The sequence below is a fragment of the Hypanus sabinus genome, chromosome 3, assembly GCF_030144855.1.
Source record: "Hypanus sabinus isolate sHypSab1 chromosome 3, sHypSab1.hap1, whole genome shotgun sequence".
Lineage (NCBI taxonomy): Eukaryota > Metazoa > Chordata > Chondrichthyes > Myliobatiformes > Dasyatidae > Hypanus > Hypanus sabinus.
This window is the reverse complement of record NC_082708.1, coordinates 75,859,580-75,885,651: the sequence shown is the minus strand read 5'-3', so window position 1 is coordinate 75,885,651 and position 26,072 is coordinate 75,859,580. Positions and strand designations below refer to the sequence as shown.

The 26,072-nt window shown below is 41.2% G+C and overlaps 1 long non-coding RNA gene across 1 annotated transcript in view; it reads left to right on the top strand.

Moving 5' to 3' along the window:
* LOC132391467 (uncharacterized) overlaps window positions 1-25,771 on the top strand; it is a 63,063-nt gene extending 37,292 nt beyond the window's left edge. The window contains exons 4-7 of the long non-coding RNA XR_009511220.1: window positions 9,474-10,263; window positions 10,484-10,575; window positions 22,656-24,467; window positions 24,664-25,771. This is a non-coding gene — a long non-coding RNA (uncharacterized LOC132391467). The remainder of the gene's footprint in view (window positions 1-9,473; window positions 10,264-10,483; window positions 10,576-22,655; window positions 24,468-24,663) is intronic.
* The last annotated feature ends 301 nt before the right edge of the window (window positions 25,772-26,072 follow it).

The following is a 26,072-nucleotide window of genomic DNA, read 5'->3' as shown; positions in this document are numbered from 1 at the left end:
GTGCCCACCGATGTATATACCCACGAGACACCGCGCACACCAAGCCCTACACAGACACCTCATGACACACCCATACCGGGCGCGACACACATACACATGAGGGATTACTGATGCCTAACGGGCTGGCACCTCAAGTCAGGCCAGAGCCAGCACAACCACCGTCTCTGGTGCAATCACCACCGGTGCTACGTAGATCTCAGCGACAGACTCGACCGCCTGATAGACTTAACCTGTAAATATATTTGTAAGAAACTTCGCCCCGTGGGGACTCTCTTTTAAAACAAAGGGGGGGGGGGTGAATGTGGTGAACTACATATACCTGTCTGGACACGCCCCTCTGCTGACTGCTCCTGTGGCTCCTCCCACAGACCCCTGTATAAAGGCGATTGGGACACTGCTCCTCCCTCAATCTCTGAGATGTCGTGGTCCCTTTTGCTGCTAATACAAGCCTATCATTCACTTCCCGTCTCCGAGAGTTATTGATGGTGCATCACAATCATAAGAGTAAAGATTTTTGAGAAGCTGATGGAACATTTCAACCCAGCACCATCTGAATGCTCTTAATAGATACTTAAGGTGGCAATGGGGTAACATTGTCAACGTTAAGTTATTTCAGTGATTAATAGTGAAGTTTATTGAGTAAATTTCCATTGGTAGTTAAGCACTTTTCTTTATCAGGATGTGGAGATGTCCTGTAGTTTTGGTGGTTAAACAACCAATCATGGGAACTTGAGAGTGGGTGGGCGGAATAGGGAGACAGAAGATCATGTGACAGAAGCAATATAATTTGTGTATGCTCATTTAACGCAGTCAATGGTATAGTTGCAATAAAATTAGACATCTGGCACCAACCTAAGCAAACAGCTGGCTGAAGCAGAGAATGCAGTCCAGAGTCCGCACATAGGCAGGGAGATATAATATTAAAGTGGACACCAAAGGTTCCTTCAGAAACTTAGAGTGTAAAAGAGATGTGAAAGTGGATATCGGCCCACTAGAAAAAGATGCTGGAGAGGTAGTATGGGGGCCAAGGAAATGGCAGACAAACTGAATAAGTATTTTGCATCAGTCTTCACTGTGGAAGACACTAGCAGTATGGAGGAAGTTCCAGGGCTCCAGGGTCTTGAATTGTGTGAAGTTACCATTAGGAGGAAGAAGGTTCTTGGGAAAATGAAAGGTCTGAAGGTAGATAAGTCTCCTGGAGCAGATGGTGTACACCCCAGAGTTCTGAACGAGATGGCTGAAGAGATTCTGGAGGCATTAGTAATGATCTTCCAAGAATCACTACATTCTGGAAAGGTTCCAGAAGACTGGATAATTGCAAATGTCACTCCACTCTTCAAGAGTGGTTGGGAGGATGTTGGAGTCGAGTGTTAAGGATGTAGTTTTCAGGTACTCGAAAACACATGATAAAATAGGCCGTAGTCAGCATGGTTTCCTCAAAGGAAAATCTTGTCTGACAAATCTGTTGGAATTCTTTAAAAAAAATAACAATCAGGGTAGAAAAAGGAGAATCAATTGATGTGTGTGTGTTGGATTTTCAGAAGGCCTTTGAGAAGGTGCCACATTAGTTTAACAAGCTACAGGCCCATGTTATTACAGGGAAGATTCTAGCACAGATAAAGCAGTAGCTAACTGGCAGGAAGCAAAGAGTGAATTGAATTTAATTGAATTGACTTTATTTCTTACATCATTCACATACATGAGGAGTAAAAATCTTTATGTTACATCTCCATCTAAATGTTCAATGTGCAATCATAGTAATTTATAATAATTTATAATAAATAGAACATGAAATGTAATATGGAGTACACTCAAATCAACGTGAGTTCATCAGTCTGATGGCCTGCTGGAAGAGGCTGTCCCAGAGCCTGTTGGTTCTGACTTTATGCTACGGTATCGCTTCCTGGATGGTAGCAGCTGGAATGTCCCCAATGATCCTACGGGCCCTTTTTACACACCTGTCCTTGTAAATGTCCTGAATCATGGGAAGTTCACAACTACAGATGCGCTGGGCTGTCCACACCACCCTCTGCAGTGTTCTACGATTAAGGGAGGTACAGTTCTCATACCAGGCAGTGATGTAGCCAGTCAGGATACTCTCCATTTTGCCCCTGTAGAAAGTTCTTAGAATTTGGGGGTCCATACCAAACTTCTTCAACTGTCTGAGGTGAAAGAGGCGTTGTTGTGCTTTTTTCACCACACAGCTGGTGTGTACAGACCACGTGAGGTTCTCGGTGATGTGGATGCTGAGGAACTTGAAGTTGTTTACCGTCTCAACCTCAGATCCATTGATGTCAATAGAGGTTAGGCTGTCTCTATTCCTCCTTTAATCCATAATGAGCTCCTTTGTTTTTGTGACATTGAGGGAGAGATTGTTTTCTTCACACCTCTGTCAGAGAGATGACTTCTTCCTTGTAGGCCACCTTGTTACTGTTTGAGATTAGGCCCATTAATGTAGTGTTGTCGGCAAATTTATTTAGCCATGGGAATAAAGAGAGCCTTTTCTGATTGGCTGCCCTTGACTAGAGGTGTTCCACAAGGGTCCGTGTTGGAAATGATTTTTTTTTACATTATATGTCAATGATTTGGATGATGGAATTGATGGCTTTGTTGCAAAGTTTGCAGACAATGCAAAGATAGGTGAAGGGGCAGGTAGTTTTGAAAAAGTAGAGAGTCTACAGAAGGACTTAGAGTAGGAGAATGGGCAAAGAAGTGGCAGATGGAATACAGTGTCGGGAAGAATATGGTCGTGCACTTTGGTAGAAAGGGTTGACTATTTTCTAAATGGAGAGAAAATACAAACAACTGAGGCACAAAGGGACTTGGGAATCCTTGTGTAGGAACCCCTAAAGGGTAATTTGCAGGTTGAGTCTGTGATGAAGAAGGCAAATGTAATGTTAGCATTCATTTGAAGAGGACTAGAATATAAAAGCAAGGATGTAATGTTGAGACTTCATAAATCACTGGTGAGGTCTCACTTGGAGTTTTGTGAGCAGTTTTGGGCCCCTTATTTTAGAAAGAATTTTTTGAAACTGGAGAGAGTTCAAAGGAGTTTCATGAAATTGATTCCATGTTTGAACGGCTTGTCATACAAAGAGAGTTTGATGGCTCTGGGCCTGTATCCGCTAGAATTCAGAAGAATGAGGGGTGACCTCCTTGAAACCTATCGGAAGGTGAAAAGCCTTGATAGAGTGGATGTGGAGAAGATGTTTCCTACGGTGAGAGAGTATAAGACCAGAGGACACAACCTCAGAATAGAAGGGGTGTCCTTTTAGAACAGAGATGAGGAGGAATTTCTTCAGCCAGAGAGTGGTGAATCTATGGAATTCATTGCCACAGACAGCTGTGGAGGCCAATTCTGTGTGTATATTTATTTAAAGCAGAGGTGATAGATTCTTGATTGGTCAACACCTGAAGGGATATGGGGAGAAGGCAGGAGATTGGGTCTGAGAGGAAAATTGTATCAGCCATGAGAAAGTGGTGGAACAGACTCGATGGGCAAAATGGCCTGATTCTGCTTCTGTGTCCTATGGTCTTATAAGGCAAGAAGTGAAGTCATTTTCAGGGTGTGTGTTTCTGTTAAGCTGTAAGGCAGAAATGGAGAATGGAAAGGTGACGAGACCTTGAAGGAGGACCATACTAAATAGGGATGGGGTGAAACTGACTGACTGTGATTATGACACCACAGGGAGAATACAAAGCATTGTGGATGAAGGGGAAACTGCCAGTTCCAATCACATTGAGAAGAAGCAATTCAACTTTCAGAAGCCACAGAGAGAAAATAAAAAGTAAACTGTAGCAATCTCTGGATTACAGTCTGAGCATGTGCTGATAAGAATGCATCACACTTGATATAGGTGAGGAAAAAGGATATGTAAAGATTCACTGTCAAAGGAAGAGACAAATCAGAGGTATGTATTTATAGCATCTGTAGATGATATGAGAGGGTAGTGCAGTATGAGAAGGACATTTTTAAGTACAGATCCTTCACATAGTACAGCAAGGCTCTATGCCTTTGACCTGTTTGTAAACCAGAAAGTTTGTAAATCATAAACAGAGTTCCCAAGTGGCAAAAGATGCCTATAGTCCTATAGCTGTGGGCAAATCCATCCCAGTGGTCTTTCAAACATTTGTCAGGCGATTAGATCAGCGATTTATAACCTGAGGAGGCCTTTATAAGTATTCCACTGTTGTGAATATCTTCTGTATTGCAACTAGACATGAATTTTGTGACAGCTGCTATGCAGGAGAAGACGTTACATTTTCTTTGGTAGTTGATACTTCATTATCCTTCACTCCTGCCATTATCTTCTTTGTCCTCTCTCATTAACACTTCACCACTTAATTGGAGGGTTTCTTGAGCACTTAGTAATGAATGATCTCTTCCTACCTTAGAACTCTCACCTATACTCTGCCACATTTTCCTTTCCAAAGTATTTTGAATCTAAGTGTTTTGATTCACTTCTGTCAGTTGCCCATTGCTGTCATTCTGAAATTTCTAACAGGGGACAAAAACATACCCAGATTAGATATTTGAGTAAACCTAATATAATATGTTAGAGTAACACAGCCGCAGGAAATTGACATTCACTCATCTCATGAAATGTGCTTCCTGATCCTCCCCTCCCAAAATTGGGTTTGGCTATGAGAAGAGGCATCAGCACCCAGCATTTGAAGATGTTAAGATCAGCATCAGTAACAACTAGCAGATTGCCTGGGGGAATGAGAGAATGGGATGGACACAATAGTTGTTCCTTGCAGAACTCGCACTTCTCTGGCTTGGCATAAAGGCTTTTCTCGAGGAGCCATCTGAAAACCCTCCAGACATGCTGGACGTGTTCCTGGCGAGAGTGGGAATTTTTCAGAAGGTTGTCCAAATACATGAAAACAAACTGATTAAAGGTGTCCCTGAGCAAATTGTTGACCATGGCCTAAAAAACCGCAGGGCATTGGCAAAACCAAAGTGCACGATGAAGTACTCACAGTGGCCAATGGAGGTGTTAAATTCTGTCTTCCACATGTTCCCTTCTCACATACGAGGCATGTTTTAAGCGTTACACAGAATTATCTTGGAGATGTTCAAATGCAGAGGCAGGCAGAAGAGGAGGGTAGCAGCTCTTCACTGTGATGCTATGAGGGCCATTGTCAATGTAGGTGCGGAGCCTGCTATCCTCCTTGCTCACAAAAAAGAAACCCTCCTCAACTGCTGCGAAGCTCTGCCTTCAAAATCTCAGTTGCCACTCTGATTTAAAAAGTAGCTCTTTTCAGGCACTCCTGATGTGGATTGCCCAACAGACCTTTTAGATGGTCACCTACTCACAGTCCAGTTTGCAGTGTGTCCACTTCCTGGCAAGTGCAGGACAGTGCCTCTCAGCTTCCCCTCACGTTCTGAAATCCTGAGCGACAATTGTGACGAGTCACAGCTGTTCTTCCCTGAAGCAAGAAACTTCCTCTTTGGAAATGCCTACTAACTTCTGACTGGTTGAAATATAATCTTTTATGATACTTTCCGATTTTAAACTCTAATACTTTAAACAAATATGGCCTCTCAAATATATCAAATGCCTTTTCTGCATCGAGAGAGATAACACATTGAGGTTGCTTAGATATTGGTGAATATATAATGTTCATCAATCTCCAAACATTAGAGAAAGAGTAACGGCCTTTAATAAAACCTGTTTGGTCCATAGAGATGATTTTAGTTAAAATATTTTCCAAGCGATTAGTCATTATTTTAGGAAGAATTTTTGCATCCACATTTAATAGCGAAATAGGTCTTTATGATGAGCAGGATCTTTATCTTTCTTAAGAATTAAGGAAATAGATGCTTCATAAAAAGAAGGTGGTAAATTACCCTTCTCAAAGGATTCATGAAATGTTTCCAAAAGTTACGGAGAAAGTAATCTTTCAAATTTTTTGTAAATTCCCACCAAATAACCATCAAGTCCAGGAGCTTTACCTGATTGCATTGATGAAATAGCTTTCTGAATTTCATGCTCGGTAATTGGAGCATCAAGCCTCTGTTGATCTTCATCAGAAATTTGTGGAAATTTAATCTTATGTAAAAGAGACTTCATCTTGGAGGAATCTGCAGAAAATTGAGATCTATAAAGATCAGAGTAAAAATCTTGAAAAGTATTATTAATATCCTAATGGTTATTTACTATATCTCCATTATTTTTACGTATCTTTAAAATTTGTTTTTTAGGTCTAACTGCTCTTAATTGTGAAGCTAAACTCGACATTTATGTGAAAGGATATCAACTTTTCCACTTTGACTAGATTTGAATTTATTACTGTTTAAATCTGTACTCTCTTCTCTGTCTGGTTCCACTTAACTACAGGCGGAACCCAGGTAATGAACGGTGTTACATCTGTCCCTGCACCACTTTCCTCACCACTGTTCAGGCTCTTAACTGTCCTTCCAGCTGAGACTCACTTGTGAGTCCACGGGTGTCTCTTATTACATCTGGCGCTCTCTGTGCAGCCTTCTGAATATTGGTAAGATCCAACACCGACTGGATTGTTGCTTCATCGACCAACTTCACTCCATCTGCCATAACAACCAGGATCTCCCAGTGGCTAGCTAGTTTAATTCTATTTCTCATTCCCACACTGGCATGTCTGTTCATGGTCTCCTCCACTGCCAGGTTGAGGCCAGACACAGATTAGAGGAATAATACCTCATATTGTGCCTTGGCAATTTCTAGCCTGATGGCATGAACATCGATTTCTCCAGTTTTCAATAACTACTCTCTGTTGTTCCCTCTTCCACCCCCCTTTCCTTATCCCTCTGGCCCCCATTCCCTTCCTCTTTTCACTCTCCTACCTGTTCAATCTTCCCATCAGCTGCACATTGTCTGGTTCCCCTCTTCACCTCCTCTTCATTCCATGGACTACTGTCCTCTCCTATCAGATTCCATCTTCTTCAGTCCTTTGTCACCTCCCAGTAGATTTGTTCATATGTTCATAAGTCAGAAAATACAGGAAATCACTTGATAGGGTAACCATAGCTTCATAGTACTGTAATGAACGATATTGATGAGGAATAATTAACATTATTGCTTATTGCTTTTTCCTACCTAGTTAGACATGTAAAGAAGCTTCATGCTGAATAGCTGGTTTTGATGGGCTTTAAAAATCGGTTGATCTTACATTGTTTTTTGTGGTGTTGTTGCACAAGTATCAATAGAACTGATTGCTTATCAATTCCAAACTAACTCTCTTGCGTGGTCTCCTGATGTGAAATTGGCAGCTTGTGTTCTTTAGAAACAATGGTGTCTGATTACTGCAGGGAGACTATAGTCTTGATATTTGAACTTACAGTTTATGAGAGCTCATTCATATGCACAGATGTTGATAAGTTGGACATTAATAACCCAGGGAGAGCCTGAATGATTTAGTTTTAAATATCCTAGCATCATCTCCTTTCGTTCTTTTCCAAGCTAACCAAATAATGACCTTTGCTATCTGTTGAAGCTGCAGCAGCCCAGCTTCACTAGGAGCAGAATTATTTTCTCATTATGAGGTTGGGGAGGGGAGAGCTTTTACTCCAGGAGCTCATCATTACAATGACATGCATATAACCTTCAGCTGTGAGGATTCGCCAACTTGAATTTTAGAGTTTTCAGTTCATCACCCCATCTGCCCTTGTCCCCCTGCTGGCTGTGCTTGGGAACTGTGCCAAATGAACTAATTAACGCCTGCCAGTCAGCTGACACAGTATGAAAGATCCTTCTCCACCAGCGGCCAACACACAGTGTGCTCCAACAGTTGTAGACAGAGCAGCAGTGGACTAGCACAAAAGGGAGATATCATGAGATTACATGGGTTCCTGACATTGTTCATTATATTTATTCCTACTTCCTCATGGATCAGTTGTAACTTGATGCATTTTCTATTTGCTCTTAACTTGCATTTTACAGTCAATTACAACCCACGCCATTGTGAAACCCACAATCCCAGGAAAAAAAATACAACATCTGTCTGTGGCTGTCCTGCTCGAGTCAGGGATGAGTTCATCTTTGGTCACATTTTTAGGGCAGCCAGTGAAAACATATTTCTGATATTTTCAACACCAATTTGGAAAAATCCAAATGTGAAGAAATTGAGGGCCATATTCACCACCATGGGAAAAAAACGCAATCATCCCAAAGCATTATAACTGCATTTGTGGGTGTAATGTGTAGCAGGTTTCAGTCACCAATGTGCCCTTGAGATAGAAAGAAATCAAGTAATGTTATAGAGATGGAAATAAGTGGTATTCCTGATCAAAGAGACATGTTTTTGAAAGTTAACCTCTGGGTCAAATAGGAGACCAAGACTGCAAAGAGAATAATCCAGTTTCTGACAGTTACAAGGGATAGGAATAGAGTTGGTTTCCAAAGGAATGATTTTGTGATGGTAATCAAGCATAATGGCTATGCTTTTCCCGATATGAAATGAAAGAACTTGCTGCTCTTTAGTATTGGATGTTGGACAAGCGATTTAACAATGCAATTAGTGCTTCATCGCACTTAGTGTTGTAAAGCTGTAGATTTTTAATGTAGAATGTGGAAATATACCCTTCTTGAACATGCAGTGAAGATATCTTTACTGGATTTATGCTTTGTTGTATTAAAATCTGTTGCCAAGGACTAATAGATCTTACTGTTATTTGGCAAGATAAAACAAACAATTTTCTCATTTGTAACTGAATATACCATTTTTATCTGAAAAAACAATTACTTATTTTAGTCTCTTATGTATAATATTAATGAAGTTATTTTTATTCAAAGCACTGTTAGTGGACAATAAAAACTTACAAATACTTAGCTTACGAGAAAATTATACTTCAGGTTCTAATTTAACTTATTTTCTGTGTACTGACAATAGGATTAAAATGCAGATCATAGAAGTGTCTTAATTCAACATATCCTAAAATATTACAGAAGAATACAATACGCACCACTCACTATAACTACTGTGAATAATTAACCTAAATTTTGGCATCTGAAAACATTTTCATTTATGTCAATTCATAAATAAAGGTTCATTCACTAGATCTTCTTGTACCTTTTGTCAAATGGGGCCTCAATACAGGAAAATCAGTTACACTTTTACCAAGTACAAAAACAAACCTTTGGAAGTTACACTGCTTGCCAAGATTTTGAAAGAACAATGGTGCTTTTATCACATTTAAGTGTTCCCTGTCCAACAAGCTCAAGCAGGTTTTTATGACTATTTTGAGGTTTTTAGTCACATTTTTCTTCAAGCTTTCTCTTCTTTACTCTTTTTTAAGACTAAATCCAATGACCCCACCCACCAAACTCTCTGATAGAACTCTATTCTCCATGACACAAATTTTGCACTGCCATTGTGTTTTCTATACAATGTAGAGTTTGATCTTCAAATACTTTGCCTAAAGGAGCAGTATGCATAATTGAAAGTGTAACTATGAGTAATGCTGACAGATATTTTCCTTTTCACCCAAGGTATTGAAAAAATATCTTTTTTTTGAAAAAGAAAATCATTCAGTATTTCAAGAAACGTACCATGAGATCCGCAACCTGCTGAGAGTCAGATCAGAGGCAATCAAGTGTGGCGACCAAGAAAGTTACAAGAGGTCCAGGTATGATCTCCAGAATGTCATCTTACAAGCAAAATGTCAACTCCAGACTAAACTTGAATCAATGACTGATGCTCAACAGCTGTGGCAAAGTTTGAATGCTCTTGTAAAGTCAAGTCAAATGACACAGGCAACACCAGAGCTTTGTTTTCACATGAGCTCAATGCCTTCTCTGCTCACTTTGATGATCCAAACATAGAGGAACCATCATGAACTCCCATGGACCCCATTGATCCTGTGATTTCAGTCTCTGAGGCAGATTTGTGAGCATCCTTCAGGAGGGTGAACCCACAGAAATCACCTGCCTCAAATGGGGTACCTGGCCGAGTACTAAAGACCTGTGCTGATCAACTGGCTGGAGCGTTCATTGAGATCGTTACCTCTCGTTCTCGTAGGTTTTTGCAAATAAAATGGCGGACGCAAATTATATCTAAGAAAAATCACAACAACTCACTTATTGTACTCTGAACATTGAACACAAAAAGTAGGTCAACAGAACTTCACGTAATACGTCATCAAGTCAGACCAGCCTCTTAAAGTGTACTCCAACTCAATATCAGTGGTCGTGAATTATGTACATTCCTACCAGTTACAGCCTTAACAGCACCCACCCAGAATTCACTGAAACCATCATTGTGAGCCTGTTCAGAGTTCAGGTGAGCCACCCGACCCGGGTCCTGTGTTCCACGAGGGGAGGAAAAGCAGGCATCTCTGGCTCGACCCGAGATGTGTGACATGTTCATGGTCATGCTGTGACAGCAGGGGCATGATAGTGGAATCCTCCAAATCTTGGTGGGCCGGTTTAAGGTGATCTACCGAAATATGTTCGGGTTTACCCCTCTTATCTATGCTAAAAGTCTTTTCTCTCTGTTCCAGAAGGCAGAACGGGCATGTTGGTGTGTGTTGTGGCAGATGAGAACATCTGTTCGTCAACAGGAACCCAAGAGGTGCTGTACGCATGATAGGAGGTAGGAATAGATGCAAAGGGATTGAATTTACTGAGGAAGGTGGAATGTCTTGAGAGGCTGACCAGGCAGTTGTGGCATCAGGAATAAAACCACCTGGTTCTCGTAACAGCTGCCCATATACCATCTCAGCCACGGATGACCACAGGTCCTCATTTGGAGTGGATCTGAGCCCCAGCTGGACTCACAGGAGATGATCATGCCAACACATCCATCAGGGAGGCCCTCAGAGCTTTAAGGGGCATTGAAATCGCTCACATAGGTCATCAGACTGCGGGTGATATGTCATGGTGTGATGTAGCCTAACATCAAGGTACCAGGCAGATCAGAAGTCTGAAATGAATTGGGGACCACAGATATGTAGGACAGGTACACTGCTGTGCAGACCAAGGGTCTGATATTTTGGCCATTGTGTGCACGTGGGGTTTTTGGTCAATCAATGCTGTGAAGTGGTGACCCTCTGGAGGAAAATAAAAATGGTGGACAGCCAGATGGAGACAGAGAAGCTCACGGTCAGATGTGCTGTACTTCCTCTCAGGCAGACGGAGCTGCCGGCTGAAGAAGGTGAGCAGCTGTTACAGGCCTCTGACCAGCTGCTCGTGCACAGCATAGTCTGAAGCGTCAGTAGTAATGGCTGTAGGTGTGTTGGGAAGTGGGTGCACCAGTAGGGTCACATTGGAAAGAGCTTTCATATGCCCTTGTCACGTCCACTGACCAGTCAAGCACATGAAAAGGGCTATCGCCTTTAAGCGCACAAATTCAGCAGCTCGTGGAATGGAGCAGTTATAGAAACTGACCATACCTAAAAAGTCCTGTAGTTTTTTTGTAGTGCGGGGCAATGGGAAATCCCTAACAGCAGCTACTTTTGATGGGAGGGGTTTCGCACCTTCTGCAGAGATGCAGTGGCCAAGAAAGTCAACCCAAACTGGCATTTAGCAGGGTTAATAATCAACATGTGTTGGCTTAAGCTCTGAAAAAGTGTGCGGGGATTAGATATGTGGCTTAGATTTGGATGCATTGGCAGTGCTTATGTCATCGAGTTAAACAAAAAGAAAGTCCAAGTCTTTTAACACAGAGTCCATCAGCCATTGGAAAGTGCCGCATTTTTCAGTCCAGGCAGCATGCACAGAAACTCAGAGGCCAAACAGGGTTAACACGGCTGTTTTGCAAAAGTCCTCCGAGCACACAGGCACCTGATGGTAGCCCCAAACTGGATCGACTTTGGAAATACTTGAATTTTCGTGCTAAGAAGTCTTGGATACGTGGGACCGGGTAACGATTGGGGGTGGGACCTCATTAAGACTTCGGTAATCACTACATGGGCAGCAACCACCATTGGATTTAGGGACCAATGTAAGGGTGAAGCCTGGGGATTATTTGACCGATGTACAATGCTGAGTCTTTCCATGTTGGCGAACTCAGCCTTTGTGGTTGCCAGCTTCCCCGGGGCCTGTCTACGCGTTCTGGCATGGACTGGCGGGCCAGTTGTGGAGATGGGGTGCCCGATCCCACGTTTTGTGACTGTAGTGGAGAATATGGGCTTATGCACTTGACAGGGTCATTGAGTTGTTATTTTGCTTCCCCAGTAAGTTCCCTACAAAGTCCTGACATCCACAAGCCAGCAGTTCTTCAGACTGAGTCACGGTCGTTAGGCACACAGGAAATCTGCACCAAGCAGAGGTCTGGCCACTTTAGCCAGGACAAAGTCCCATGTGTAACGTAACCCGCTGAGGCAGAGCGTCATCCATAGTGTCCCGAAGCCTGGATCTTGCTGCCGTTGACGGCCTCCGACAGTCCAAAAGTCTGGAAGGGGTGAGTTTTCAGTGATTGGTATTTATCATGTTTGGGCAGGTATTCTAGTAGATTCACCACTCTTGTGGCCGTGAAGTTGCCGAACGATGCTACCACATAGAAAAATTTGGTCTTGTCAGAGGTGATTTCTTGCAGCACAAATTGGGCCTTGGCTTATACAATCCAAGCAATGGCATTTTGCTCTCAGTACTCTGGCAGTTTCAAAGCAACTATGTTGGCCAACATGCTCAATAACTCTGGAATCACCCTAGAGCATTGGGGTCACCAATGTAGGTTTTCACAAATAAAGCTGCATGAATCATTTTATATTTAAGGAAAACCATAACATCTCATTTATCTTACTCCAAACGTTGAACACAATAAGTACGGTAACAGAACTTCACATAATGCGTCATCGCATCAGACCACCCTGCTAAACTGTACCCCAACTCAATGTAGATGGTTGTGAATTATGTACATTTCCACCAATTACGTTACCCTACAGCATCGGCAGTCTTGGGTAGCCCCCTGCTTCAATTATACTGGTGCTTTAGAAGAATGTGGTAACCTGCCTGAATGACTATTGCCCAGTAGCACTTACATGCATTGTGATGAAGTGTTTTGAGAGGCTGCTGACGAAACATATCAACTCCTGCTTGAGAACCGACTTTGATCCACTCCAATTTGCCTACCAGCAGAATTGGTCTACAACAGATGTCATCTCATTGGCTTTTCACTCAACCTTGGAACATCTGGACAGCAAAGATGCACACATCAGGATGCTCTTTATCAACTACAACTTGGCATTTAATAATATCATCCCCTCAAAACTATTCAATAGCTTCAAGAAATTGGCCTCAATACCTCTTTGTGCAATTGGATCCTCAATTTCCTCACTTGCAGACCCCAGTCAGTTGGATTGACATCAACATCTTCTCCCCCACAATCTCCATCAGAACAGGTGCACTATAAAACTGTGTGCTCAGCCCCCTGCTTTATGACTGTGTGGCTAAGCACAGCTCCAATGCCAAGTTCAAGTTTACTGATGACGCCACTGTTGTTGGCTGAATCAAAGGGGACGATGAATCAACATATAGAAGGGAGACTGAAAATCCGACTGAGTGATGACACAACTACCTCTCACTCAATGTCGGCAAGACCAAGCCGTTGATTATAGACTTCAGGAGCAGGAAACCAGAGATCCATTGGTCAGTCCTTATTGAGAGATCAGAGGTGGAGAGGTTCAGCAACTATAAATTCTTCAGTGTTATCATTTCAGGGGACCTGTTCTGGGCCCAGCAAGTAAGTGCAATTGTGAAGAAAGCATAACAGTGCCTCTACTTCCTTAGGAGTTTGCAAAGATTCAGCATGACATCTAACACTCTGACAAACTTCTACAGATGTGTAGTGGAGAGTATATTGACTGGCTGCATCACAACCTGGTATCGAAACACCAGTGACCTTGAACAGAAAACAATGGATCATGGGTAAAGTCCTCCCCACCACAGAGCACATCTACATGGAGCACTGTTGCAGGAAAACAACATCCATCATCAAGGGTCCCCACCACCCAGTTCATGTTCTCTTCTTGCTGCTGCCATCAGGAAAAAAGCACAGGAGTCTCAGGACCCATACCACCATGTTCAGGAACAGTTATTAATCCTCAACCATCAAGCTCTTGAGCCAATTGGGATAACTTCACTTGCCCCATCAGTGAGATGTTCCCACTTTCAAAGACTCTGGTCTCATATTCTCGATATTTATTGCTTGCTTGCTTATTTATTTATTTATTGTTTCTTTTTGTATTGGCATAATTTGTTGTCTTTTGCATACTGGTTGTACGGCCATTCGGTGCAGTCTCACATTGATTCTATTGTGGTTATTGGATTTCTTGAGTAAATCCAAAGGAAAATGTATCTCAGGGTTGTATATGGTAACATGCATGTATTTTGATAATAAATTTACTTTGAACTATGAAATGCTTGCATGTTTCCATGTGTTTCTATTGTAACCTTAAAAACCTGAATATAAAAATGCATTTTGTTCTAACCAGAAACTGTACTAAATTGTTTTTCAGTGCACTAAGCATGTTTGCATTTCTTCAGTCATAAGCCCTTCAGCTGACTATCAAATGCCACTCATACAAGCCCTACATTACTCCAATTTTAGTCTCCCCACTTACCCATCAACCCAACCCAGACTTTACCACTCATTTACAAAGTAAGGAAATGTATAGCAGTCAATTAACTCCCAAACCAGACACTTTTCTCATGTGGAAGGAAACCAGTGTGGCACAGGGGCAATACGCAGACTCCACAGAGACAGCACCAAAAGTCAGGATAAAATCTGGGTTGCTGGAGCTGTGAAGGAGTAGCTCTACTTGTTATATACAGTGCCATCGATGACCTGCAGGAGAATGTCCAATGTGCTGAGGTGAATAGTGCAGAGAAGTGGGAGTGTGGAATGAGCTGCCAGATGAAGTGGTAAATGTGGACTCACTTTTAACATTTAAGAGAAACTTGGACAGGTATATGAATGAGAGGTGTATGGAGGGATATGGGCCTGGTGCAGGTCAGTGCGACTAGCAAAGAAATGGTTCGGCACAGCCAAGAAGGGCCAAAAGGCCTGTTTCTGTGCTGTAATATTCTATGGTTCTAAGTGCCTGTCCCGGATCCCCTTTTGGATGCAGTTTCACTGAAGTGAACGCTAGAGCAACCTACACCAGATTAAATCACTGTTTGAGTTAAGGGATCCAGTTTCTCCATTCTTAGACTTTTTTCAATAAATGTGCTAAAGTGAACAGCTGCAAGGGATTTGGCACAGATATTGCTGGCTTGATAAATAATAAACTAACACAGTTCTGTATGTTAGTGGCTCTTATTTCATAATGAAGCTACTGTTATTTTGGTAATGTGTTCTGGGTACACGCTCTGGGTACATTTTCAGGAACAAGAGTGTTGGAGGAATCAGCAGTAAAAAGGCCAAGTTGAGTCATGTGTTACTGTTAAAGCTGCTCTGAAAGAGACCTGCCCATTCCTGCGGCTATGTCAAGAACCTGGATGCCAGGGATCTGGCATGAACCCGGCTCTTCCCATGTTGGCACCTTGCCATGACTGAAACCTGGCATGTATCCAAAACAGAATTAACCCGTGGCTTAGTGTGGAAAGGCTGTCAGTGAGGACTGGTGTTAGAGAAACCAGACGGAGTAAGTGCAGACTTTCTCTGTCAAGTACAGCAGCAGAAGCTCTCAGTTCACTTCTTAGTGTCAGCAGATATTGCAACAAGGATTAAATAGAATAAAATAACAATTGAATAAGTCAAGCTTGTCAACATGAAGTCCTGTTCAGATATGGATATTCTGTTATCTTTTCACTGACTTCACTTTTCAAGCATAATGCCTGCTCCATCTTGATTTAAGTTGGTCGCAAAGTGGATAGTTTGTATTGGTCACAAACTTTGCAAATGCTCAGCCTTGTGTTCAAAGTCTTCTCAACATACTAATCCATACCAGTCCAGATGAAGGGTCTTGGCCTGAAGCATTGGTGGTCCTTTCCCCTCCATAGATACTTCCAGACCTGCTAAGTTCCTCCAGCAGATGGTTTTTTGTTCAACATAGTAACTGCTGGGTCTGTCCATGGGATTGGTGTCATCATGTAATGCTGAGGCTTTAAGAGGCATTGGTTAGGCCTCATTTGGAGAATTATGAGCAGGTTTGGGCCCCATATCTAAGAAACGATATGCTGGCATCGGGGAAGAGGTTCACAAGAATGATCCTGGGAATGAAAGGGTTAACACATGAGGAGTGTTTGATGCCTCTGGGCCCCTACTCACTGAGTTTAGAAGAATGAGGGAGATCCCGTTGAACCTACCAGATATTGCGTGGGTATGGAGAGGAAGTTTCTTAGAGTGGGGGAGTCTAGGGGCAGGGGGCAGTCTCAGAGTCAAAGGGACACCCCTTTGGAACAGAGGGATTTCTCTAGCCAGAGGGTGGAAAATTTGAGGAATTCTTTACCATGTATGATTCTGGAGGCCAAGTCACTGGGTATATTTAAAGTGGAGTTGACAGGTAAAAGTGTCAAGGGTTTTAGGGAGGAGGCAAAAGAATGTGGTGGAGATGGAAAATAAATCAGCTATCATTGAATGCTGAGGCAGACTCAATGGGCCAAGTGGCCTAGTTCTACCTCTATGTCTTAAGATTCTACGGTCCTATAATGTTGTTCTGCACTGCTGTGCAGAATCAGCACGAGCCCAGGATTGTTGCTGATATTGAACCATCATGTTTAAGGGAGCTAAACCATATCAGCACTGTTTGTTATCTATGCAGCCTTCAATTGACACCACAAGGCACCCTAGGTTAAGATTACTTTTTTTTTGCTTACAACGTTTAAGTGAAGCTTTTCTGAGGAAAGGACAAACATCAGACAAAAAGGGGACTTTATAGCCTTGCAGCACATGACAGGTTCCAAATAGTATCCAGTGGCAGCCATTTGTTTTGTCCTTTGCAGTTACAGCTGTACAAACATTGCATCTGCAGTGGGCTGACTTACTTTAGTTAAGAGTAAGGAACTGAGAGGTGAAGAGTATTACAGAATTCTTTCACCCACAATCAGCTGCACATATGGTGCATCACCAGTGCAGCAAAGTATTTGGTTGCAAAGGAAACTTACTAAAGCAACGAATCATAATCTAGTCATTACTCTTGACTTAGTTTCAGGAAGTGCTATGGTGCTATAGAATCATAACTGACAAGTATAGGCACACTCAGCTTCTTCTGATATCTGGAGTTCTTCTGCCTCAGCACCCTTCAGACCCAAAGCGCTCTCCTCCAGAGAGATGTAACCTTCTCCTTCAGGATTGTACCCTGTGGTCTGCTCTGTGTGTTCCCAGTGCATTTCCACTGCAGTAGAGAACAACTTTCTGAGGTGTTTAGGTATACTTGAGTTTGAGTATGATCTTCTTGGGTGATCATGTTGGAATAGTCATGAAGAGAGAGAGAGAGAGAGAGAGAGAGAGAGAGAGAGGAAGAAAGAGGGGCAGAGAGAGAGAGAGAAGGGGGCAGGCAGAAAGTGTACGAAAGAGACGAATCTTAACTTTTATAGGTTGCCCTTGCAGCAGGAAAAACTTCTCTACTGTACATGACCAACAACCTAACAACTGCCCCAACCTCCATCTCTGGGATCCTAAACTTCTTTGTGTTTTCTGTATCCAGCGTTCATTGCTGTCTCTAAGTGACAAATCCTGCAATTTCATAATTAGCAGCAAGTCCAAAGAATGTGGACTGAATGAGTGTGGAAGAACATGAAAAGAGACAGAGATGATCAGAGGGATAGACTACGAGAGGCATGCATGGAGAGAGGAAAGGACAGGGAAATGCAGATCAGTACCTACATAGTAGCTAAATATGGAAAGAGAAAAACAGAAATCACACTCAGAGAAAGGGAGAGATACAAGCAAAGCAGCAGAAAGGAAGAATGGGATACAGGCAGATCAGTTGAGAATAACAATCAGGTCCCTCAAGGATCCATGCTTGGACCATTTTCTTTCTTCCTCTCCCTCCTCTCTCCCCTCTCCCTTCTCTCCTCCCTCTCCTGCCTCTCCTCCCTCTCTCTACCCACGACAGTGTTTCTAGGCACAGCTCAATCACCATCTAAAAATTTGCTGATGATACAGCTACTATTGGCAGAATTTTAGATGGTGACAAGGAGACATCCCGGAGTGAGATAGATCAGCTGGTTGAGTGATATCATAATGACAACCTTGCGCTCAACATCAGTAATAGCAAGGAATTGATTGTGGACGTCAGGAAGGGGAAATCAAGGGAACACACACTAGTCCTCATCGAGGGATCAGCAGTGAAAAGGGTGATCAGTTTCAAGTTCCTGGGAGTCAACATTGCTGAAGATCTATTCTGGACCAAATACATTGATGCAGTTACAAAGAAAGTATGGCAGTCGTTGCGTTTTATTCAAAGTTTGAAGGGACTTGGTATGACACCAAAGGCTCTTGCAAATTTCTACAGATGTACTGTGGAGAGCACTGTAACTGGTTGCATCACTATCTGGTATGGAGGGGCCACAGGATTGGAAAAAGCTGCAGGAAATTTCAAATTCAGCCAGCCCCATCATCAGCCCCAACATCGGGGACATCATCAAAAGGTGATGCCTCAAAAAGGTGGCACTTATCATGAAAGACCCCCATCTCCCAGGAGATGCTCTGTTCTCATTACCACCGTAAAGGAGGAGGTCCAGGAGTCTGAAGGCACACACTCAACATTTAGGGACAGCTCCTTGCCCTCCGCCATCAGCTTTCCGAGTGGACAATGTTTTTGTCCACCTCAATATTTTTTTGCTCTCTTTTTGCACTAATTATTTAATTAATATGTATTTCTTATTGCAATGCTTAATGTTTTTTTATTATTATGTATTGCATTTTATGCTGCCGCAAAAAGCACCAAATGTTTATGACATCAGTGATATTAAACCTGATTGTGATTTTGACTCTGCAATCTTGAGATGTAGAAAAACCTAAGGTGATAATGTTTTAAGTGACACTGGCCAGCACTGCAAGGAACATTGTTTCAAACAAAGAATTCCTTGACAACCTTCTGACACGGTCACCTCCAGTTGGCTCTGAAGAGATCCTGTGGTCCTTTGACTATAAAACTTTCCTCCAGTGGGTGATAGGGTCAATCAGCCTCTGTAGGTCCCTCTCAATAAATCTTGGCGCTTGTCTAAAGAACAATGCAACTCTGTCCACAGCAATAGCTGAAGGATAGCTGGCCGTGTGCATGCATGTGTGCGTGCGTGTGCCTTTAACAGTTCACTGATGATGTCTCACTGAGTGGCTATTTCTCAGTGGCAGTGAAAGACTGTACAGTAATACCCTCTGCTTCTGAGGCAGTGTGATGCACTAGGTGATATTTCTAAAGCTTCTCAAAATAGCTCTGGGGGAATAAACAAAGTCCACTTTCTATAAAACAAAAGAAGTGCTGAACAATTTCAGGACCAGCTCTTTAAAGCTCATTGCATGGGTAAATAGCACTTCTCTTATCTTTCACATCTGTTCTGCGCAAAAGCTGAATTATTATGAATCAATGCTTTATCTTGAAATGAGACCACAAGAAAAAGGAGTAGGTCCAGGCTATTTGTCCCCTTGGACATGCTCTGCCATCCAGTGAGATCATCACCTCTAATGATGGCCTTAACACCATTTTTTCCATCTCTCTTCCTGTACTCCTTGACTGCTTTACAGTTCAAAAGTCGGTCATCTCTGTACCTTGAGAATATTCTCTGATGTTGCTTCCACAGTTCTTAGACAATTCTAAATAGTCACAACTTGCTGAGAAAAAACTCCTCTTCATTGCCATCTGAAATAATAACTATTCTGAAACTATGCCTCCTTGGCCTAGTAGCTAGGGGAAACCTCCTCTGAGTAACCGCCTATTAATTTCCTCAGGATCTTATATCTTTCAATAATATCTCATATTCTTCAAAGAACCAGTAAACTTAGGCCCAACCTGCTCAAACTTTCTAAGTATGTCAACCTTTCATCCCAGATATCAACTGAGTGAACCTTCTGTGCACTATACATATTTTTTTAATTATAGAGATCAGGAGCTTTCTCCTCATTGCCCTGTAAAAATGCACTAAAACTCTACTTTCATACTCATTACTCTAACCTTCCTAATTACTTGCTGTATCTGTATGCTAACATTTGCATTTCCTGGTCTCCAGTTTATCACAATAGTACTCTCAACTCATTTAAAAATTAATTAGCTTGTCATTCTTTCTTTCAAAGTGGATAACCTTACATTTCCTATTTTGTACTCCTTTGGCTAACCTTTGTCCATTTGCGTATAGGAGTTTTTATGTTCTCACAATTTGCTTATCAACCTACCTTTCTATCATCAGCAAATTTTGTTACAACACTCTTGATCTGCTCAATCAAATCATTAATGTATAGCTAAGTCCTAGCCGTATACTGATTACCAACCTGAAAATGATACATTTATCACAAACCATTGTGTTCTTACCTGGTGCAAGGTGCCTTTGATGTGGCACCTTATAATATCTCTTCTGGAAATGAAAATTCGTTACTTCCACCAGTTTTCCTTTATCCACCTTGTTTGTTACATCCAAAAAGAATGCTATCAAATTTGTCAAAATTTCCCTTCTGTAAATCCATGATGGCTTGATTTGACTGATTATGATTTTCTAAATACCTTGCTATTATTTTATGAGTGATGGATTCTAAGATTTTCAAATAACAGTTATTAGGCTAACTGACCTTTGTGTGAAAGAGAAAGGAGACTGCAAAAGTAGCATGCCGATGGTCTCAAGTCTTGTGGCAAATTGCACAAACTTGTTAGGGGAAAGAAGAATGAAGTGAACTGGAATTTAAGGAGGTGTATACTTATGGTTTTAGTACAGTTCCGGAGATGTTCGTGCTTATAGTATACAATGGAAGACACCCATTGCTTTGTTCTCCGGCCAGATCTTTCCTCCAGGAGTCGTTGGAACATAAGTTGTTTATATGATGTGATAAGAACACATCTTCGGGATGTTGGAGTTCAACCCTGGCATCCTTTGAGAGGATTTTGTTTGTTCCCCCCATAGAATGCAGAGGTTTTCTCCCACAAACCAAAGATATATGGGTTAGTAGGTTAATTGTCTTTGTAAATTGTCCTGTGATTAGGTTAGGGTTAAATCAGGGGTTATTGAGGGTTGCTGGGTGCAGTGGTTCGATGGGCCAGAAGGGCTTATTCTGTGCCACTACTCAAAATAAAACGAATACAAGAATAGAAGTAACCTATTCATTAATTCAATTATCTTCATCCAAATACCATGCATCTACTTTGACTGAAAATCACTTATCGTTTTCACATATAAAATTACTAATTGAAGTATCATGTACTGCTCTTAGTCAAAGAGTATTCAACATTTCTACCATCTCTTATATTCAGAGCTTTACTACTGAAAGGCGTAAACACAGGAAATGGTAGATGCAGATCTGGTTTTGTTTGTCCCATTGCACCTTGATAACTCTTCCAGCAGAAAACATTGGCTCCTTTCCAATTGTGAAAAGCCTCAGTGAAATAACTCTGTCTTTCTGTGTTTGTTTCTCAAGATTCAACTCTTAAAGCGGTGGTAAAATTCTAATAAATTGACCCTGCTTCTCTTTAGGTTAATATATAATTTTTAAAAATTCAGTTCCCAGAACTGTACCCCCTTGAATTTATTATATTTTTTCTCAGCTTAAACTGAGGTGCAGGCAAAGCCAAGTATACTGATTTGACAATTGCTAGGATCTTTCGGACGATTTTAGTGGTGTTTAGTATTGTGGCCTTCAGAAGATTTACATAGAAATTTACTGTGTAGCTCTAATTGTTTAATGCTATTGTGGAGCGACTTTGGGATGACGCCAGTTGTAGATATTACTATCAGAACAATGTATATCTTGTTCATGTTTCAAAGTCTTTCAATTTCCTCTTTCAATTCAGTGTGTTTCTGGCACTTCTGTAAATTTTGTATGTTTGGAATAGCTATATCTATTAAATAAGCTGTTCTTGCTTTTTTATCCTGTATTATTATATCTGGGCACTTATTGTGGATTGTCTTTTCTGTAATAACGGATCAACTGTAATATAATTTGTGGTTTTCTGACTCAAAAACTGGATCACTTTATAGTAAAGTGTGATTTCATTTATGAGTTTAAATTTTAAAGCAAGATTATGATGAATGATGCTTGCCACTTGATTGTGCCGTGTAAGTAATCAGATTGAGTTAAACTGCTACAGGATCCTGTAATGTGTTGGATTGTTTCTGTTTTCTCTTGGCATCTTCTACATTTATCATTTTGAATTTGTTGGTCTTTTATTATGTGTTTCTGTTTCTGCGAAGATGTCTCCAACTCTGAGCCAAGGGTTCAATGGTTCTAGTCTTCTCAGATCACGCGGATGTCTTCCATGGGTGGAGGGGGGTGGGGCCATGCTCTTCCACTGGTTATTCTTCTTCTTCTTCAATAGTGATAAGGTCTGTATTTTTCTGGGTTGTGGTCTCATTTAAGTTTAGTAGTGTATATTTTATCAGAATTGCATATGCTTACATGGAGTGTTGTTTCCTGTTTTTGTTTATGAAAGTATATCCTTAGAAGTTTTATCTGACTGTTGTGTAGATTTTCAATGTCTGTTATTCCTCTTCCCACTTTTTTCCTAGGTGTGTTGATCAAAGTGCATTTGAATGTTTTATGAAATTTGTCATCTCAGTTCGTATTTTTCTTTGTAAAATTTCCAGATCAGTTTCGGACCAAGGTATTATGCCAAGAGAACGCATCGATATAGTATAACAGAAGTGTTTATTGTCTTTGTTATATTTCTACTGTTGAGCTCTGTTTTGCAGATTGTTTTAAGCTTCTAAGTAAATTCTGTCTAAAGTTTTACCTTTATCACACTATGATCAATTTTCTTTGCTTGTTGATATCCCAGATACATATATGTTTAATATTCATCCATCGGTTGTATTGTATCCTTCTGCTCTGATTTGTATTCTGTTAGCTCTATTGCACCTTTCTTTATGTTAAATGTTCTGCATTTATCTGGTCCAAAGTTCATGTTTATATTTTTCACTAGTAGTTCTACTATTTTAATTAATTGCTTTAGCTTAACTGATAAAGCAGTGTATAATTTCAAGTTATCCATGTATAAAAAGTGTGTTAACACATAGTTTATTTCCTTTTTGTCTGATTTGATACCCAATTTTCATATGATTCAGCAAATTAGAGAATTTGGGAAAGGCTTCGGGAGTAAACCCTGAGGACAAATCCAGAGCTGGAGTCCCTAAGGCAGTCCAATGTTACCTTCAACCTTGCTCTGGCAACTCCTGCCACGACACCAGCAGCCAAGCTGTATCGGCCTTTGCCTTTCCCTTGGACAACATCGGTGTCGTGGAGAGGGGAGACTTGCTGCTTGGGTAACGGCCGGTCTTCCGTACAACCTTGCCCAGGCCTGCGCCCTGGAAACCATTCCAGGCACAGGTCCATGGTCTCGCGAGACTAACAGATGCCAGCATAGTATTGTCATGGTCTTTAGGTTGTTTCTTCCTAGCTCTTGTGCAACTTCATGTTTTATGTGGTTTAACCATGTATAGGGATCAAGTTATTTTTTACTATCACTCTACTTTGATCTGCTCTTCGTTGCGCATTTACTTGCATGAAGGGATATTGTGCTGAAAACTATTGAAGTTTGTCCTGTATGCTGTCATGTTAGTCTCAAGTTCCATTAGTAAAGGATACACACGAATTATGAATGTGTTTACTACTACTGACTATTTCATGCATGCCTTTCCTCTCTTAACTGAGTTGTCAGTTGGAAGTGGACTGCTTCACCAGTCGGAGCCTGTGGTGTTGGTGAGTTACTCTGAATGTGGTTTGTGGCTTTTTCAGGTTTCCCTATTCGGCAGTGCACCATTAGCGGTTTGCATACTGTCATGTCCAGCGCTAGCTCCAGGCGACCCCCAGGCACCGGCCATATCACTCTGTTCCGTAGACATCTCTCAATTTCTAAAGTGAAAGGGTTTTGCATTTTATACCAACAGCCAGGTTTCAGTTTTAGCAGCCTCTAACATGGGGAACAAACACTGACGTGTCTGGATTTGTTCAGGATTTGTTGGGGAGGGGGAATGGGAAGTCACAGCTGATTTTACGCCAATGGATGTCTTCACCCCAGAACCCAAACCTCCCTGCAGAGCCCAAAACCGAGCCCCAGCTCTTCATCTGTCCTCTGGGTTTACGTTGCTAAGTGGTTACCGTTCGATGAGTTCTCCAAACCCTACCTCTCACTGTCATCCCACCCTGTCCCATCCATGGTGGTGCTGCTGGCTGCCTGCCTCGGTTATTAGTACTGGATTTTTTTTCTCAGTTCAAGCTGGTAATACTTGAGGAACCGGCATAGCCAAGCACACTCATTTGACAATTGCTAGGAACTTTCGGACTGTTCTAGTGCTGTTTAGTATTGTGGCTTTCTGAAGGCTTACCTAGATATTACAGTGTAACTGTTGATGAAGCTTGTCCATGCTCTTCCATTGGTTAATTTCTTCAATAGTGATAATGTCTTCATTTTTCTGGGTTGTGCTCTCATTTAAGTTTAGTGGTGTATACTTTTTGTCAGAATTGCATATGCTTATGTGGAGTGCTAATTCCTGCTTTCTTTGATGGAATTATATCCTTAGAAGATATTATGACCAATATATTATTAAGGACAACCCAGGAATTTAGCCTGGTCAGTTGATGAGTTGTCACACATAGGTCTTCCATCTAAAGCAAAGTCCATCGATAGGTGATACCTGAAGGGGTCCTGGGTTAATATATACAAGACATTAATATAGGTATAGAAAAAGTGTTTATTGCCTACATTTTTTTTTACTGTCGAACTCTGCTTGGCAGATTTTCTTAAGTCTTGAAGTAACTTATGTCAGAAGTCTTCCCTTTATCATGCTATGATCTATTTTCTTTCCTCATTGATACCCCTATATTTCTTATTTATCCATCAGTTGTATTATTATTATTAATAGCGGTACAGTGTGACCCTTCGAGCCACTTTGCCCTAGCAAACCTACAACCCAATTAATCCTAAGCTAATCACGGGACAATTTACAATGACCAGTTAACCTACCCAGTATGTCTTTGGACTGTGGGAGGAAACTGGAGCATCCAGGAAAACCCACAAAGTCTCCTTACAGAGTGGTGTTAGAAATGACCTCCGAAATCCAGAATGCCCCGCGTTGTAATAGCATTGCACTAACTGCTATGTTGCTACCATGGTGTCCAACATTGTTTAAATGTTGTAGGAAAAATACTAACCCTTGATGTGCAGACACCTGGTTATGAAATCTAAGAGTCTGCTAGTTTTGTTGATGTTCTTGTGTACAAATGCCACATTGTAATGATATGCATTCTGAACTATTAAGTCTATTTTGAAATTGTAATTTCTCATTTTTATCATTTAGATCTTTTCAAATTCTCTCCTTACACATCTGGTAACAATAATTGATAGGCACTAACTCATCAAAGAGATAGTCTTTCCCTGTCCTTTCTTATCAGCATTCCAGTACAAATTAAGATAGTCTCCTCTTGTTCCTTTGTCCACATCACAAGAAATAGTAATCCACATCTCCATTTATAAAAAAGCATCTCATGGCTCCCATTATCCTGATAAAGTTGACTTCGCCCCTCAGATTTCCAGATGAAGATAAGACATTGAAGATGCTCCATTGGGATGTGATTCAGTGTAGATCAAAAACATTTTAGATCTTAAATGCATCACTGTTAATAAATCAACTACAATTAAAGTTTATTGCTGGAAAGGTGTCTATAAATATTTTTAATAAGTTGTTTCCAGATACAGCATGTAGAAGTGTGGAGATCGGTACACATTACATAGTTAATGTACTGTTCACTTTTATTCCATTAACTTTAGATAGTTGGAAAAGATTGCTGTACAATTTTAAATAAAAATGAATATACAAGACTGTTTTTGTATCTGGTTAATAAAAAGAGAATGAAAATATGTGGCAAATTGATATTTATTTTGCAGCTCAGAAAATCACTTGCCAAAAACAAATTTAAAATAGCATTTGATTTTCCACGGGCAGGACATCATGTATTACTTTTTGAAATGTACACAAAGGAAGCTACAGATTTTATTGGGCAATAAT